This window comes from Pezoporus wallicus, unplaced genomic scaffold, assembly GCF_028554395.1.
Source record: "Pezoporus wallicus isolate ANWC-B61680 ecotype Strahan unplaced genomic scaffold, APGP_CSIRO_Pwel_v1 contig_7274, whole genome shotgun sequence".
NCBI classification, from domain to species: domain Eukaryota; kingdom Metazoa; phylum Chordata; class Aves; order Psittaciformes; family Psittacidae; genus Pezoporus; species Pezoporus wallicus.
The window spans coordinates 506,171-522,915 of NW_026637137.1; positions in this window are offsets into that span (position 1 = coordinate 506,171).

Consider the following 16,745-nt stretch of genomic DNA (forward strand, 5'->3'; position numbering starts at 1 on the left):
TACACATGAATATATTTGTGTATAGACATGAACCCCTAAGAAGATGACAGAAAAAAAAGAGATAAGGAACAGTTTGCAACACTGCTGTTTAAATTACCGTGATTTAGGATTAGCAGAGTACATGTAACTCAGGAATTTGTTATACCCCATCTGCAAAACTGGGTAGGCTCTTGGGAATTTTTTATAATTCATATTTGGATCAAATTTTTATCCGCCTTTCAGTTACAAAGTAATGTGTTTCCACTATCCTTTTTCAATTTTAGAATGGAATTATTTTAAAGAATTAGCATGAAGTCTTATTTATAAAATGGAAAGATGTATCCCAGAGAGCTCTGAAGTAAATTCAGCAAGGACCAGCAAACCAGCTGAATGTGCACTTCTAGTGTGAATATTTAGCCATCCCTGAAGAGATAAGCAGGAGAATTACATACTCCTTGTCATTGTTAAAGCTCAGCCATCAACCAAGTATTAGTTTCTAACTATTGTGTTATGAATATTATTCTCAGACTAAAGCCAAAACACAGCACTGTGCCAACTACTAGTCAAAAGAAAACCTCTAGGACACTAATACATAATTTTTCTTAGATTTAATATGTAAGTTATGCTTTTGTATTTGGTACGGTTAGGACAGTACATGATGTTAGCAACGTCATACTGGTATTCTGCATTTAGTCATTGAATCAAAACCTCAAGGGATGTTTAAGACTAAAGAAAATTTTCTAGAGAAGTTATACAGCCACATCCATGAAACTTGCCTCAGTCAAGACCTAAAGAACTTCAGCCCATCTGGGTTATTTAAAAGAAAGCCAAGATGAAACATCACATTCCACATATATCACCACACAATAACATATACTATCGTAATGGTTTAATGTTTGATTTGTTTTATTTTTAAATGCGTTTGGGATTCATTCAGCCTATCATTTTAAAAGTCTGTAGTGTAAATATTAATCCCTTTATAGTTAATGAACACTTCTAATTGCGCAAGTATCAACAACTGGAACATCTTACTGGAACATCTTTAAAAAAAACCCCAAGCAATCCGAATTAATGTCTGTTTCAAGGAAGGATTCTGTGGTTTGCATTGTCTAGGGATTGCTTTTGTGTCTTAAAATCTGTGAATAATTACTGCTTTGCATAATTCTTGGAAGCTCCAGTAAGAAGATTTTTGCAAAGTTAGTCTCTTTTTAATGAAAAACACACACTATTCTTGATGCAAAGTCAAGTCACACATCCAAGATGTCACAGTCTTGCAAGGCCATTTGGTGCACTGTTTTCAACATCCATATGAATCTCTTACTTACTTAAGAAAGCTGGCAACATATAAAAATAAGTGCCTTAATATCTCACCTTGATTTAAATAGCTTTTAACACAGCTGTGATAAGTGCCAGACATAGACCCTTTCTTCACCAAGAAAAATTGGTGATGTTGGTTACTCAACCCCAGCATCAATACCAGTAGCTGGCAAAACATCTGGACCATCTTTCTCCCACTAGCCCTGCCTAGGGAGATAAGAGCATTGACACGTGAACATGGGAAATAATTTCAGCGTCTTCAAGGATTCCACTCCTAATCTACAATAAATCACACTGTTTATGCAACAAGTACTTCTACCAAGCAAAACAACAGCTTAACTTCCTTGCATAATGAAGGGCTGTGGGTTATTCTGGGGACTTGTATACACAGTCTCTGTCACTTCAGTTTCTGTACTTGCTCCAAGGCTTCTGGCTTTCATGAGCCAACCTAGCAAACACTTCTCTGCACTCCTCCAATTAGCGAATGTCTGCACTTGATCTTCAGTATTTGCTGATTTTTTAATAAAAATCTATTTAATGTTTCTTAACAACTACATATATGCTTCAGTATCAGATAATCATAGAATCATAGAATCATAGAATAGTTTCTATAATATCCTAGCAAGGTCAAAGGATTGCATCACCAGGGGCAGCAGCACTCAGAAGTGCTTTTTAGTGGTATGCCGGGCACATTTTAACCCCAAGCAGGGTGTAATAGTACTGAGGCATGTTAAGAAACTGCAGTGGTAACCACATTAAAACATGTATGTAGCTGCCAACACAAACCTTTAAAAAAAGGACTGATTGCTGGAGGCACACAGCGCTACCCAATTCACAGTAAAATGAGTTGAAGACAGAAATACACTTGAATCTGGTGATCTTAGCTGGGCACACCTTGTCTGTTCACAGTCCCTACTGTGTCAACCACTGGAGCAAATACAACCCTGAGCAAAATTTTCTGATCAGAGTAAAGGCAAGACAAATCACCTGGATTGTCAGCATGTGTCAGTGTATCAATCAATAACACCACCTCTGCAGATGTGCAGCTTTAATAGATACTGCTGAGCATAATGCGGTTGTTTGAAAAATAATCTGTTGGTTTTCTTTTAGGAACAGTAATCTACAGCACAACTACACTGTTGAGAAAGCTTATCCAAAGAGTGCTTATCCGAAAGAGCTCACAGGTGAAGACCTTTCATGAAGAAGACAGTGCTATACATTTGCATTTCTGCCAGTTAGGCTGGCTGCTCTGTGAAGAGGAGCAGACCACTCCAACAATACAGCTTAAGGAGAAGAATGTGGAGCAGCAGGAGCTGAAGCAGTTGAGTAATTCTTCTCTCTTGAGAGAAATAAGACAAGATTGCACTCTTCGTACTGGCTGGCACAAACTCTTCACAACAATCTACTGTGTGGAAAAGACTGGCCTTTGTACTTTGTTTATGCCTTTACCAAGAGCATCGCTCTTAAAATACTTCAGTAATTCAAAAATAATGCCTCCAATGTAAAAGGCAGCTGCATAGTTATAGAAATTAATGTATAATAAGCAGAATGTATCCTACGAAGGCCTTTCCAGGACAATGTCAATTTGAACTGTTTCTGTTCATTTTAACATATTCAAATTGAATTCTGCAAGATTGTTGAGAAGTATTTAGTCTGAAGCACAGTTGCATCCAAACACAGATCTAACTCTTTCATATTTTGGGACACTGAAAAGCTTAATTTTAATGGGAAGGGACTGCATCGCATAATAGAAAGCCAATTATATATGGAAATAATTATTTTTGGATGTCTAGATATTTAATTAGTTTATGGCATACTTCAAAGAGCTTTGCTAGATGAGATGCTGCAGCTTATGCAATAATTAATACAACACTATTCCTCTTTCTGAATACCCATCAAATGATATTCTCGCCTCTCTAATATAGATGAGAGGCATCGTGCTTGGTCATATCACGGAATCATGTTTCTGAGTCAGACCTTGGGAGAGGCACTCAACAGGCACCTTGTGCCTCTTGCCTGCAGCCAGACTGTGTCCTTCTAAGTGCTGAGTCCTATCAGAGAGCACTCCTCTGCTGCAGCTCAGCATGGCTCAGCATCTCTTCCAGTCCTGAATGAGACACCGACAACTGGCATATCCTATACAAAGCTGTCTAATCCCATAAGGTCAGTGAGTAAAAGGGAGGCTGCAATGTTGCATTACAGCTGCACTGCCCTCCTCCCAGACTCTCTGTCATTTTACGTGACAGGCACTCTCTAAAGACAGTGATCAGAGCTCTACACTTAGCATATGGCCTGCTCCCTCTCCACATCCTAGGAGCTCAGGAGAGAGCTGTGCAGGAGACAGACAGCTCACTCCCCACTGCTTCCTTCACTGGGGAAAATTACACATAAGACACTGTTCCTGATCTGCAGGCTTGCTGCAGCTGCACAGACCCACAGCACTACCTGATGGTTCAAAGGTCGGTGCCCTGTCCCAGCAGGGGAATAAACAAGCAATGCTATTTGCCACTGCAGGGAAGCACTGGCTCCTGCACTTCCACCTCCCACTCCTCCATAAGGGCTTTCGTTCTTCATTTTGGTTTTCTTTCCAGACAAAGAATAAACATAATATTCATCTTTACTGATGGCAGTTATAAATTAGAAACAGCAGGAGACTGTGGCCATTTTGAATGAAGACAAAAAGCACCAGGTATATCAAGCTGCTCCTTGGACCACGAGCTTGTTCATACAGTACATTAAGTACGGGAAAGGTTGTTCTTTAATAAGAGACTACCAGCATGTGCCATGCCAATTCAGGGCTTACTGGTAAGGAATGTATGACGACATGTACATGGAAAATTGAGTGTGATGAGCAGTGCAACAAAGGTGGATAAAATCTTTCTCAAACAGAAAAGGTGCATGACAGTGACTTGGTGAACCTTATCTCAGATACAAAACAGGTGTCAGGAACAAATGCTTGTCCCATGGATATGTATCCTAAGATATACTAAGATGCATTTATAAGCACAGAGGACAGAACCACCCTGAAAGTTGGCTTGGGCAGCATGCACTGCTACAGGTTTGAGAAACACGTATCACTACACAAGGCCAGCTGCAAACTCCATCACACCTGGCTGATAAGAAGCTTCACTTATGCATGTAAATCAAAATAAGAGCCTAAGCACAGTTTCTGTAAGGACCAGAACTATTATAGTCTGATATGATGCTAATAAGCACTGTGCAATAGTATCCTGTACTCAGTAAGGTGTAAATGAGCTTTATGCCATACTCATCATCCAAATGGAGAAACACCTACTGACTTCCAGGCAACTGGAGTTACAGATAACTAAGCTGCACTTATGTCTTCATTACTGTAGAGATCAGCTTTCTAGAAGATAAATAAAACCAGCTGAACAGAAGAGTTTGCTCTCACCAGTGATTATGTGATGAATCAAGGTCCAAAGACTGAAGTCATGCCTACAACCTATGCCATTTCACCAGAATTAAGCAATATAGTATACAAAAACTCATGTCATTGTCATTTGGAAACAAACAAAACAGATAAATATTTGATCCTATAAGAATGAATTAAACAGCAAAACCAGAGATTTTGAGCTATTTTCAGACAGGTTACCTAACAATGACTACAAAATGAAGTCTGAGCTACACTAATTTGTTCATTAAATTAGCTGAAGCAGTATATAAAATAGAAATGCAAGGAGTTATCTCCCAAAAAACCCCAACAGTATATAAGAAGTATCACTGTTATTTGCCTATATTGCACAGCACCCTTGGGTTCAGTTCTACACAAATATTGAACAAAACAGTTTGTCAATATATCAGTCAAAGTCAACAACATTCAGACTCCCAGAAGGGTTTTGGCTACAGGTTGGTACCTACAGGATTAACTAGCACTACTCTGAGCTGGTGCTTTACTTGTTTAGAAGCAGAAAATTAATAAAGTTATAGAAGATAAAAGATGCTGAAGTAAAACTTGTCAGTACTAAATAACTTTAAGCCAAGGAACCATGTTTTGCCACTAGAAGCCAGGACTTCCTCTGGTCCTGTTCTACAACACACCAGAATAATGTATTTCACTTCATGCATTTAAAACCATATACTGAGAACTGCTTCCAAAATTGTATTAATACACCTCTTGTTTATGTTCTTACTTGAATTATAGTCTTAGGAATATACATGAATTTAATGCAATCTTTAAGTGATCTTCCAGGGGCAAGAGGGGGGAAATCAGTCTGCATACCCCTGATGATAATCTAAGGCTATTCCTATAGGCAACTAGATGGATTCGAAATCATTAGGCCCACAGAGCTCCTACTGCTATTTCAACTGTCCATCCCACCAGACTAGCTCATCAGAGTCATGTAATGTTGCTTATTGCAGTTTAACATGATTTTATAGGGAGCCCCAAATTAGTCCACCTTCATATAGTGAATACAGTCATCCCCGAGCTATGGGCTTCCAATTGCCCAGCAATACATATATGCAGAGCCAAGCCTGGAAGGGCTTTAGCCTGCTCTAAACCGATCACTGAGTACCACCTTCCATGCTTTAAACATACATACATTTTAGAACCCAGCAGTCATTTCTGAATAGTCAAAGAAAACACAGATCAAGTCCTGTGCTTATACATTATATATATATAAAGCTTATTTGATGTGTCTTTCATTGCAGATACAGTCTCAGAAGTACTGACTACTCCAGGCTTCGAACAGGAACAGGAAGATATACATACCAAAGATCAACTCAAACCAAAGAATTATTTGAATCAAAAGCCTTGCCAGTAGACCTAATGTTAAAATGCTGTATTTCAATATAGCTAACATTTACAAACTAACGGCACTGATGAGGCCAAAAGCACAACGCTGTTTCTGTGCATTAGTTCAGCATAAATTTCTGACTTAACAATGTTTTTACCACTTTTTTCCATTGCACTGGGACTAATTATTAACTACTAAGAAGCTCGTATTTTTCACTTCATTACTTAAACATGGTAATAAGTAATTATTTTAAAACTGTATGTAAGAACTGAGAAAAGTCACGAACCTCTAATAAGGTGGACTCCGTTTCAATGCAGATCCAGAGGCAGTATCTAGAATCAAATAAAGACAGGGCTCAGTTGTTTGCTCAACTCCCAATTTTTCAATTACCAGTTCTGTTAGAAATTGTTATGTATATATTCATAACATTCTCTTACAGACAGCTTTTCCCAGATGTTTCCTGCAATTCATAACCGTGGGTTTCCAGTTAGTCACTTTCTTGCACAAAGACATATTATTAATAAAATGTTACCAAAATTAAACTTTAAAAGCAGAGTGAGCTTGTGTGATTTTATTTTTCCTGGTTATCTGATATGCAAGATATTAGAGACTGCCTTAAAGAATTATGCTTGGGTGCACATTTAGCTATTTTTAAAGTCATTAATACCATATGAGAAAAACTTGATCCTAGAACTCTCTCCTGTAGTTAATTACACTGAGATGCCTGCTCAGATACATGCTGGGTTACCATCATACATCTACTTTTTCTAACACATTTCATTATTCCCTTTATAATCTCTCTTCTGATCCCTCCTTATATTTGTTTCCATCCAGCAAATCGTGACATGTCCTTCCAGAAAGATTCAAAAAGTCTTTACTCAACTTCAGCTTTGATTTCTTCTTCCCAAGCCTTCTCTGACTCACAGCTGTAGATACTGTCAAACTACCTCCATAGCAGTTTCAGTGTAATATCCACTATATGTCTGGATCAGTGTACCCAAGGAAGGAACTTCGCTACACTGGCACAACTTGCAATTTTTCAAATGCTTCCAAGATGTAGTGCAACCCAAACACATCATATAATACACAGTACCCACTTCAGAAGTTGGCTACATAAACTAACAGATTTCCATCTCACTCTCATACCTGTATTTCCTTCTGCAACTGTAGTTGATTGCTATTGCATAAAGGATGTTTAAGTTGTATTAATAGCCAGATGGACAATGATTTAAGTATGCGAATATAAGGCAAGGAACTTTTTAGATATGTAAGGTCCATTGCCAATTCCATCGGTGACATAAAAGACCCAAGCACTCAGGCTCCAGAGCTATACTACTTTATAGGTAGCTTAATTGAGGTGTGCTTACTATTCTGTTTTGCTTGCGCTCTGATTAACTGCTGTGCAAAATCAGATCTGGCCTTCAGTGATTTAATGATTATTTACAAGATTGAAAATCTAATGATTTCTCATAAGGCTTCATTAAGCCATGTTAATTCTACTTTTTTCCACATGTTGCATTTCTATATAAAGAGATAAAAATTTCTTGTCTCCAGAAGTTTAATGTCAGTCTTTTCACTGTGTTGAGAGGTGAAGAAAGATGACTGTACTTCCAGACTAATCCCTTCTCCCTTTTATAAAGTAAATGTTCATGTTAAGACACTAGGGTTTAATCATTCTGCTGCTACTGACCTGGGCAGAATATCAGAATATTCCCTATCTATAAAGAGCATTTCCATTATTTCTAGCTACTTGTTAACTACTCTTGAGAATCAGAGGACAAAAATAATTGGAACTAATCTTACAGAGCCACATACACAAAAGGACGTATTTTGCCATGCCTAAATTGTAGTCTTTCACTCCCTTGCTGTATACACATTTGCATGGTCATATGTCTTAACTCTGAAAATTTGTTTTCAAGAAACACATTTATCTCAAGAAGGAACTTGTTGGAGTAACAACTTGCATATTACATCATCAGGATAATGCAAAATATTCTGTCATTTTTTTCAACACTTAATATGAAGGTTTACATGTTTCCTTCATGATTTATTAGTTGAGGTGGAAAATAAACTAGAACACAGAAAAAAACAGTTTCAAGGTTCTGTATGGTTTTCTGAAATGGCAAGCATTTAAAGAATGCAAATTTCTCATTAAAGTTCTCTCAGTCATTTTTCGAAGTAAAGGTTTGAGAACTATTCCCTACCATATTCAGAAACACCGTAACAGTTAATATACAATAGTCTTTCTATAACTCTCTATATGTTATTTTCCAAGATCCCTTTGTGTTACACCAAACTGTGCTTGCTGTTAATAGCTTTACATTAATTTCTTTCAACCAAAGCTTACAACCTGCTGTGCAATGTAGGAAGTAAAATAAGGTTAAATAAATCAACAGACATTAATTTCATCCTCAACAGGGCAACACTTGGTTAGCTGTTAAGACCTTCCTTCCCTTTTATCAGTAACCCTGGGTATTACTATTCCATCATTTGTGAGTCTTTCACCTCTGTAACTTTTAACTTTACCTTTAAGAACCTATGTATAATGGAAAAGCCTGTCAAACTGAGACAGCTGCTAAAATAAAAAGATAGACTATAGACATCAGGGAATCAGAAATGCATTTTCCAAGTGTGAAATGCAGAGAGGGACTACAGAAAAACTACAAACACAGGAGAGTGTTGTTTTGATTGAAAACGTCTAGAGTATCTAGAAAGGTGCTGCAATCAGGGGAAAAGAGGAAATAACCAAGAATAGTCTAGGAAACTACAAATTAAATACATTTATCCTTGCAAGTTTAAAACAGAGTATAATCTTTCTTGGTTTTACATTTAGCATAGGACCAAAATCATTTTCAAACTAATCTGCTGAAGAATGCAGTACACACAGGCAGAGGGTGAGAGGAGGACTCCTTCTGGCTCAGTATATTGACGCAGACAACAGTGAGCACTGGATGCCTATGGACAGAAAACGGGAACTGGGATGAAGGAGTCATGCTATGCTGTACTTTAGATGACATAAACAAAAAAGAAAACAACACACCTGTAAAACCAAATGCAGATGAATGGTCTAAAGAGCTCTGTAGACCTGTAGCCCACAAATAAAAGAGACAGGCTTTTAAAGTGGAGTATTTTTCTCTCTTTTATCCTCTGGAAAGAGAATTTGTTGTCACCTACAACCCTTTTCACAAGCCATACAAGTACTGGCAGTCTGAATGTGCCCAGGCAATACCCAGGCCCAGAGTTCAGTGACATCCTGCAAGGTGTCCAGCCTTGCTCCTTGGTGGCAGGTCCTGCTGCTCAGATGACTCACTGCTCAGCATCTCCCTGCTTGCCGTGGGCACAGCGGATGGAGGAAGATGCTCCAGCAGGATTCACTCCTAGTGACAGAATAAGCCATCTTCCACAGACAAATCTGGGAAGCTCCATGTATACTCCTCCTTCATATTTAAGCAATGGCACTGGCAGCATCATTATTTGTATCTGCTGGTACCTGAATCAAGCCACTGAAGTCAGCTGGGAAAGTGGTGGAATTGCTACCTGACTTACTCATTTTACATGGGTAAGGACAGGCAATATTTCATCAGGTGTTATGAAAACGTGATTTGATTATTTCAGCTCATAACATAAAGAAGACAGGCAGAAGAATTTTTTTTTATATATAATTTTATCCCACTTTTCCTATTTCCAGTAAAGATAATGAAGTAATTTGCTTGAATCTCCATACATGAAAATTTATAGAAACCACATGGAATTTTAGATCATCTTTGCAGATCTAAATTCACCTCTTCAGCCTTAATCACAGTGTGAGGCAAGAGAGAGCGCTGCAATGTAGAAAGATTACTGCTGAACTCAATAATGCCTAACCCATCCTGAGTAGCTCTTGAAAAAAACCACTTTCAGTCTCTGCTAATCAAAAGGACCCATCAGTTCAGCACCAGGCTCTGGACGTGCTCAGCAACGGCAAAAAAAAGGGTCATTCTACATTAACCTCCACTCTGAGAAAAAGCTATTTTGTAATACTTGTTATAATATCATTCCACTGCAGAGGATACTCTAGGAGGAGTATGTTATGCAAAACATCACCCATGGAAAAGAAACATAGCGAAAGTAAGAACCTTACCAAACTGAAAGACATTTGTATATCTAACATGAAGGATATAAGCTTTAGGGAATTGCTTCTGGAATATATATATAGATACAGATATTCTAGAATAAATACAGTATGCAAGTCCTGCTTAAATAAAAAAGACAATGTTTCTTGTGCATGCCAAGGAGCTTAGATTTTCCAATCTCCAAAGAGATACAAAGCTGTTACCTATCTAGAGATATTAAGGTTCAATTGAAAATCAATATGCTAGCTTGTCACACTAAAACAAAATTATCTGAGTACCAACCATTACACCAAGCTCTTCTAAAAGCATGAACTGCATTCAGATTTCAGTTCTGACTCAGAACAGTAAGGACTTCTGACATTTTTCTAGTAGCTTTTGTCAAAGCTGTAAGTGATGATTTGCCTCCTTTCCCTAACACCTTTCTCTGCATTTTCACCTAATCCTTTCAAGTCTCTGTTTTCATATTCCACTGCATATGGCCTTTCCCACCAGTCCTTCACAAAGAAAACCCACTTGAAAACAGCAAAAAAGATTATGCAGCTTAGCTTCTTCTGGGGTGATTGTAAAAGTCACACCAGCTTTTCTTTAGCTGTGATGTTAACCTAACTAGGCTCAGTTGCTGGAATCCAGCTTTAGATTCATTAAAAAAACAGGCACATTCACAGGAAAGTCTGCAGTGGTATTAAAAAAAAAATCAACATTTAATCAGATGTAAGCTTCATATTCAGAAAGTTCTCTCATTCCAAATTTCCTTCCCATTTTCAAGCATTATGGAAAAATCACAGAACTGCCTACAATCCTATAATAAAACCAAAGCATAGCATAGCATAGGCACAGAAAACCACCAGAGGCATCAGCCTGCAAATATAAATCACAGTGTAAAGGAGATTCAGGTAAAACCGGTTTCAGCAAGAGCAAACAGAAAAATAAGTATAATGTGGAACTAGGAATCAATGAAGAAACTGCAGGTAGGCCAACTATGCTAGAAAACTTGTGAAATTAGCTCCAAGTGGATTTTTGAGGAGGCAGTAAGGGACTCCCACTGTTAGCATGAATCTCGTCCTATCACCAGTGTGCTAATGGCTCATTGTAACCTCACTTGTCTGCCCCATCAATTCTCCTTGAGAAACATAGGCATCACCAGCCAGCAGATCCAGAGAAGGAGACAGGTACTAGTAAATGCATGTCTTAACTGTATTATTACCTAAAATGGAGCTGGACTAATGTAAGAGCTGCATTTTGATTAGAAAGTTAAGACTTTAGTTAGGATAAATAAACTCTAAGCTCCACATATCACTCACCACTCCCACTCTCCCTGTAACAGGAGCAGACCTCCTGCAGCCCAGGCTTGACCAGAGCTACTGCAACTCACAGAAATTACTCCTTCCCCAGCTGCCACCACTGAGTTATGAGGTTAAGCAATTTCTAAAATTACGTTGGTTAATCACGTCAACACCTCATCATCTATTACTAGCTGCAGGCTGCTTGATTAGATATTGAGGTCTGCAAGCAGGGGAAACTAGATCTCTTGAGCAGTTTTGAGCTGCAAGATCCAAGCCTTTCCTCTTGCTTCTAAAGGCAAGACCCAAGCTCTTGCCTTTCCACAGGCTTTACGAACACAGGCTGTAAAAAAGGCAACTTCACAGGGCAAAAGAGAATGATGTCAACGTGTTAAGAGTCTCTGCAGTGCTTGCTCCCCATTCATTCTGGGTTTAACTCATGGCCAGAGCTGGAGTCACTGCTTTCACAAGGAATTAAAATGAAGCATTATTACTTATGCATTCATAGTGAAGGTGCATCACAAAGCAGTGAGACAGATATGGTTCCTGCCTTAGAAATTACAAAGGCTCTTATCCTGAAAAGATTTACGTATCAGGACCTATTCACGCATTTCAGGATCTATTCATTCAAGTAATCCTGCAGGACTGGGATCTTATTTAGTCCTTCAGAAACTGAGCCCGTAAGAAGAGCGCATAGATAATGCCTCAAGTCATTCAATTCATATAATTGTTCCATCACTAATTTAGCTGTAGTGTTGCTAAGAGGATTTCCAATATATTAAAATATTATTGAAAAATATGCACAATTTGCATTTGAACAGCGTATTGTCTACTCAAAAAATACAACAGGAGATCCTTTCCATATATTAGGAAGTCTCTATCTTTCCACTATCAGGTAATGATGTCACTCAGCAGAGAGGATGATATTCTGTTCAAACCATCTTTCATAAGCCATTCATTATGTGAGAAATTGATTCTAGCATGGCCAAAATGATCTGCCTGTGGCAAGCTAAGTGTATGCATAAAAATCTGTGGATATAAATATATTTTAAAAAAAGTTTTAAAAAAGGGATAACAAAAATGCCTGCTATTTGAAAAATACACAAACAGAAACTTTCTTCTTTTTGATTAAACCAACCCATGTTCTAGAGAATCTTCAAATTGTTTTTTTTAGTGCTATTCCAGAAAACATGTGATAACATTGAATCATAGAATGGTTAGGGCTGGAAAGGACCTTAAAATCATTTAGTTCCAAACCCCCTGCCATGGGCAGGGACACCTCACACTAAACCATGTCACCCAGGGCTCTGTCCAACCTGGCCTTGAACACCACCAGGGATGAAGCATCCACAACTTCCTCGGGTAACCCATTCCAGTGCCTCACCACCCTCACAGGAAAGAACTTCCTCCTTATATCTAACCTGAGTTTCCCCTTTTTAGGTTTTAACCCGTTACCCCTTGTCCTGTCACTACAGTCCCTAATGAAGAGTCCCTCTCCAGCATCTCTACAGGCCCCCTTCAGATACTGGAAGGCTGCTATGAGGTCTCCACGCAGCCTTCTCTTCTCCAGGCTGAACAGCCCCAACTTTCTCAGCCTGTCTTCATACGGGAGGTGCTCCAGTCCCCTGATCATCCTCGTGGCCCTCCTCTGGACTTGTTCCAACAGTTCCATGTCCTTTTTATGTTGAGGACACCAGAACTGCACACAATGCTCCAGGTGAGGTCTCACAGGAGCAGAGTAGAGGGGCAGGATCACCTCCTTCCACCTGCTGGTCACACTCCTTTTGATGCAGCCCAGGATACGGTTGGCTTTCTGGGCTGCAAGCACACACTGAATCTGGCTCAGGTTTGTTTTCTCATCAACCAACACCCCCAAGTCCTTCTCCACAGGGCTGCTCTGAATCTCTTCTCTGCCCAACCTGTAGCTGTGCCTGGGATTGCTCCCACACAGCTGTAGGACCTTGCACTTGTCATGGTTAAACCTCATGAGGTTGGCATCAGCCCACCTCACAAGTGTGTCGAGGTCCCTCTGGATGGCATTCCTTCCCTCCAGCGTATCAACCGAACCACACAGCTTGGTGTCATTGGCAAACTTGCTGAGGGCGCACTCAATCCCACTGTCCATGTCAGCGACAAAGATGTTGAACAAGACCGGTCCCAACACCGATCCCTGAGGGACACCACTCGTTACTGGTCTCCAGCTGGACATTGAGCCATTGACCACAACTCTTTGCATGTGGCCATCCAGCCAGTTCTTTATCCATCGAGTGGTTCACCTATCAAATTTATGCCTCTCCAGTTTGGAGACAAGGATTTCCTGAGGAACTGTATTGAACATTTTGCATAACAAACATAAGCTTTACCCGTATAAGTTGCCATCCTACCACACACTATAGCACTAAAAAACACTAAAAGCCTTTTTGTAAATGCTGGTGTATTCCAGTAAATGCCACAGAATCATAGAATTATTCAGGTTTGAATAAGCTCATCAAGTCCAACCATTAATCTACCACTGCCAAGTCCACCACTAAACCACATCCCTAAGTGCATCTACATGTCTTCTAAACACCTTCAAGGATGGTGATTCAACCAGTTCCCTGGGCAGCCTGTTCCAGTGCCTTTCAGTGAAGAAATTTTTCTTCATATCCAGTCTAACCCTCCCCTGGTGCAACTTCACAGGTTAGCAACACTCAAAACTGCAATCCCCTCATTTCTGCATTACTTTAATACTGACCTAACACCAGAAAACCAAGGAAATCATCTATTTCATAGCTACCCTCATCACCCACATATTGACAGGCAATTAAAGAAGCTCCTCTAAAAAATAGGCATTTTTAAATAGCAACCAATATTTTTAAGGAATTAGTAAAATCAACATCAAGAAGTCCCCTCTGTGCCTTCCATTGCTAAGTGATTTTCTTCAACCCTGACTTTTCTGACACTTAAGCATCTTTAAACTGCCTGTTCACTGAAGGAAAAAAATAGGTCAGTAGTTACTGGATTTCAGTGATCCAGGGAGTATGTTTGGAAAGCACATTGATTTTTCTTATACTTTGAGCATTAGATGCAGTGGATTTTGTGGGGTGTCCCTACTCTACCTGTATCTGGGTAAGGTCCCAACCCCCAAATGACTCAGGGTTGCATGAACGAATTGATTTCATTCACATAAACAGTTAAAGCCAGACAAGTGAGAAGACCTTGTATACTAGGTTATTACAAGAGTACATCAATAAAGAATTAGGTGATATTTCAGTGAGGTACCAGTATTGCAGGTCAAGGCAGTATTTCCAGTATTCATTACAAAAGATTTTCTTCACCACTAAGAAGAGCAATTGCTAGCTCAGTTAAGGCTAGATATGAAAAGTGCATTCCCCATTTCAGACAAAACACACCAGGAAGTAGGAAAAAAACAAATGTTTACTGACTCTTTCCTTCTCATGTATTGTAGCACTACTACATTTACTCAGAAAGATAATTCAACGGTTTGAAATAAATGGCTGCAATAGAAGCATTTTCCAAAATGAAAAGCATCAAACCAAAAAGGTTTGCTGGAGTGGACCAAGCTCAAACAATTTATCAAGAGCCTCTGAGTTTAGGTTTGTCAAAGACCTGTAAAATATTTCTGCTCGTAAAAGAAAGAAATCACCTTTCACCCTCGTGAATAATGTTAGCAAAGCACATTCAACCTGCTCAGGCGGAGTTATGATAAAAATCTTGTTCACCTCTGGACATGGAGACCTTCAATCCATCACTGTAGAATTTCATAATAATGTTCCAAGAACTGCCAAAAGGTTCAGATTTAATTATCAGTGGAATCAACAGAAAGAAAAATTGCAGAAAATTATGAGTTCTACATCATTTAAGTTTTCTGATTGCTGACTTCTGGGCTTTAGAGGCAGCCTGCATTACCTTCTAAACTTTAATTTATCTGGTCTAGAAAGAGTAATTCATTTATACTCCAGAGAACATAAAACTGTCGCAACTTCAAAGTAAGTTGCACAGGCCTGGATTTACTGGGGAGAGCAAGGAGCTGCATCTGCCCTTGTTTCTATCATGCAGAACACCGATTAAATGAATGATGCGCTTATTCATTATGGGATTTTCAGCTAGTCAGCGTGCGCTCAAGAACTAAAAAGATATCCAGATTTAGCTATACTCACCAAACAAGAAAGCGAAAGCACATTGTGCCTGTTCCTTGGGAACAACCAAACAATTTTGATATAAATGGAGTAGAATTCCCTTAAACTTTCTGCCAGGTAACAGGATGATAAATAACTCAGTCTGAAAACTCAAACTGGAAGATGAAAAGAAAAACCACTAATAATTCTGCAATCCTCAGGGTAGTATCTTACTTCTCTGACAACATCAGATAGGATATTCAAAATACCATTACCACAAGTATCAAGCCCCAGGAGTAAATGTCCTACTGTTTAAATGATACACAATAAAATATTTTTAAAAATAAATTATTTGGGTATTAGTCTTTATTTATGGTGCATGGCACTGAACAGAACCTCTAAAAGCATGATATATTAAAGGCACTTCATTTTTATTTGTGAAATACTGTTAAGACATTTATCATCTTTATTAAGAATAAGTACCTGTAAAAAAAAGGACAGGAAAAAAAGTGTACTTCTAGCTATACCAGGAAGTAAATACTCTTTTTATATCTGACTTGTGTTTCCACATTGTTTAACAACTCAACTGCATAGTAAAGCAAAAGATACTTGACGGATTTTTATCTGTATTCTTTTTTAAATGCCTATAGAGCAACATAAGTTGCTGCTTGAGTAGACAATGTAAGAAGCCTTACATACACGTGTCCTACAACTTCATCTGCTTGCACTGCCTCAGTCCAGCTCCTTCGCCTGCCCTACAGAATCATACACCATCCCAAGCACCTACAACTGATTTTGATGTTCTATAAATCACCCTCCCCTTAGACTGTCCCTGTATCCTGCCATATGCCTTGCTTAAGAACTTGACAAGGTGTAGCCACGTGTGCTCTACCAACACAATAGGAAACCACCAAGGGAACCCTCCTCCTTACCGGGGCGGGTTGCAGTCATTTTGGAAAATTCCAGCCCTTCATCAAGTTTGAATCAGAAACTGCACAACAGGTTTGAAAGCTACCAGAGAAACGCTGGTAAGCACAAGGTACAATGGCCTAAGTTTCATTTCCTTAGGAACACACTAAACAGTATGCAGGATTTTTTTTTTTTCCATTAAATATTTGCCTGGGAAACTAGATACTGATGAAAGCTTTAGCATGGTATGGGCTTTCTTTGCCATGCTGATTT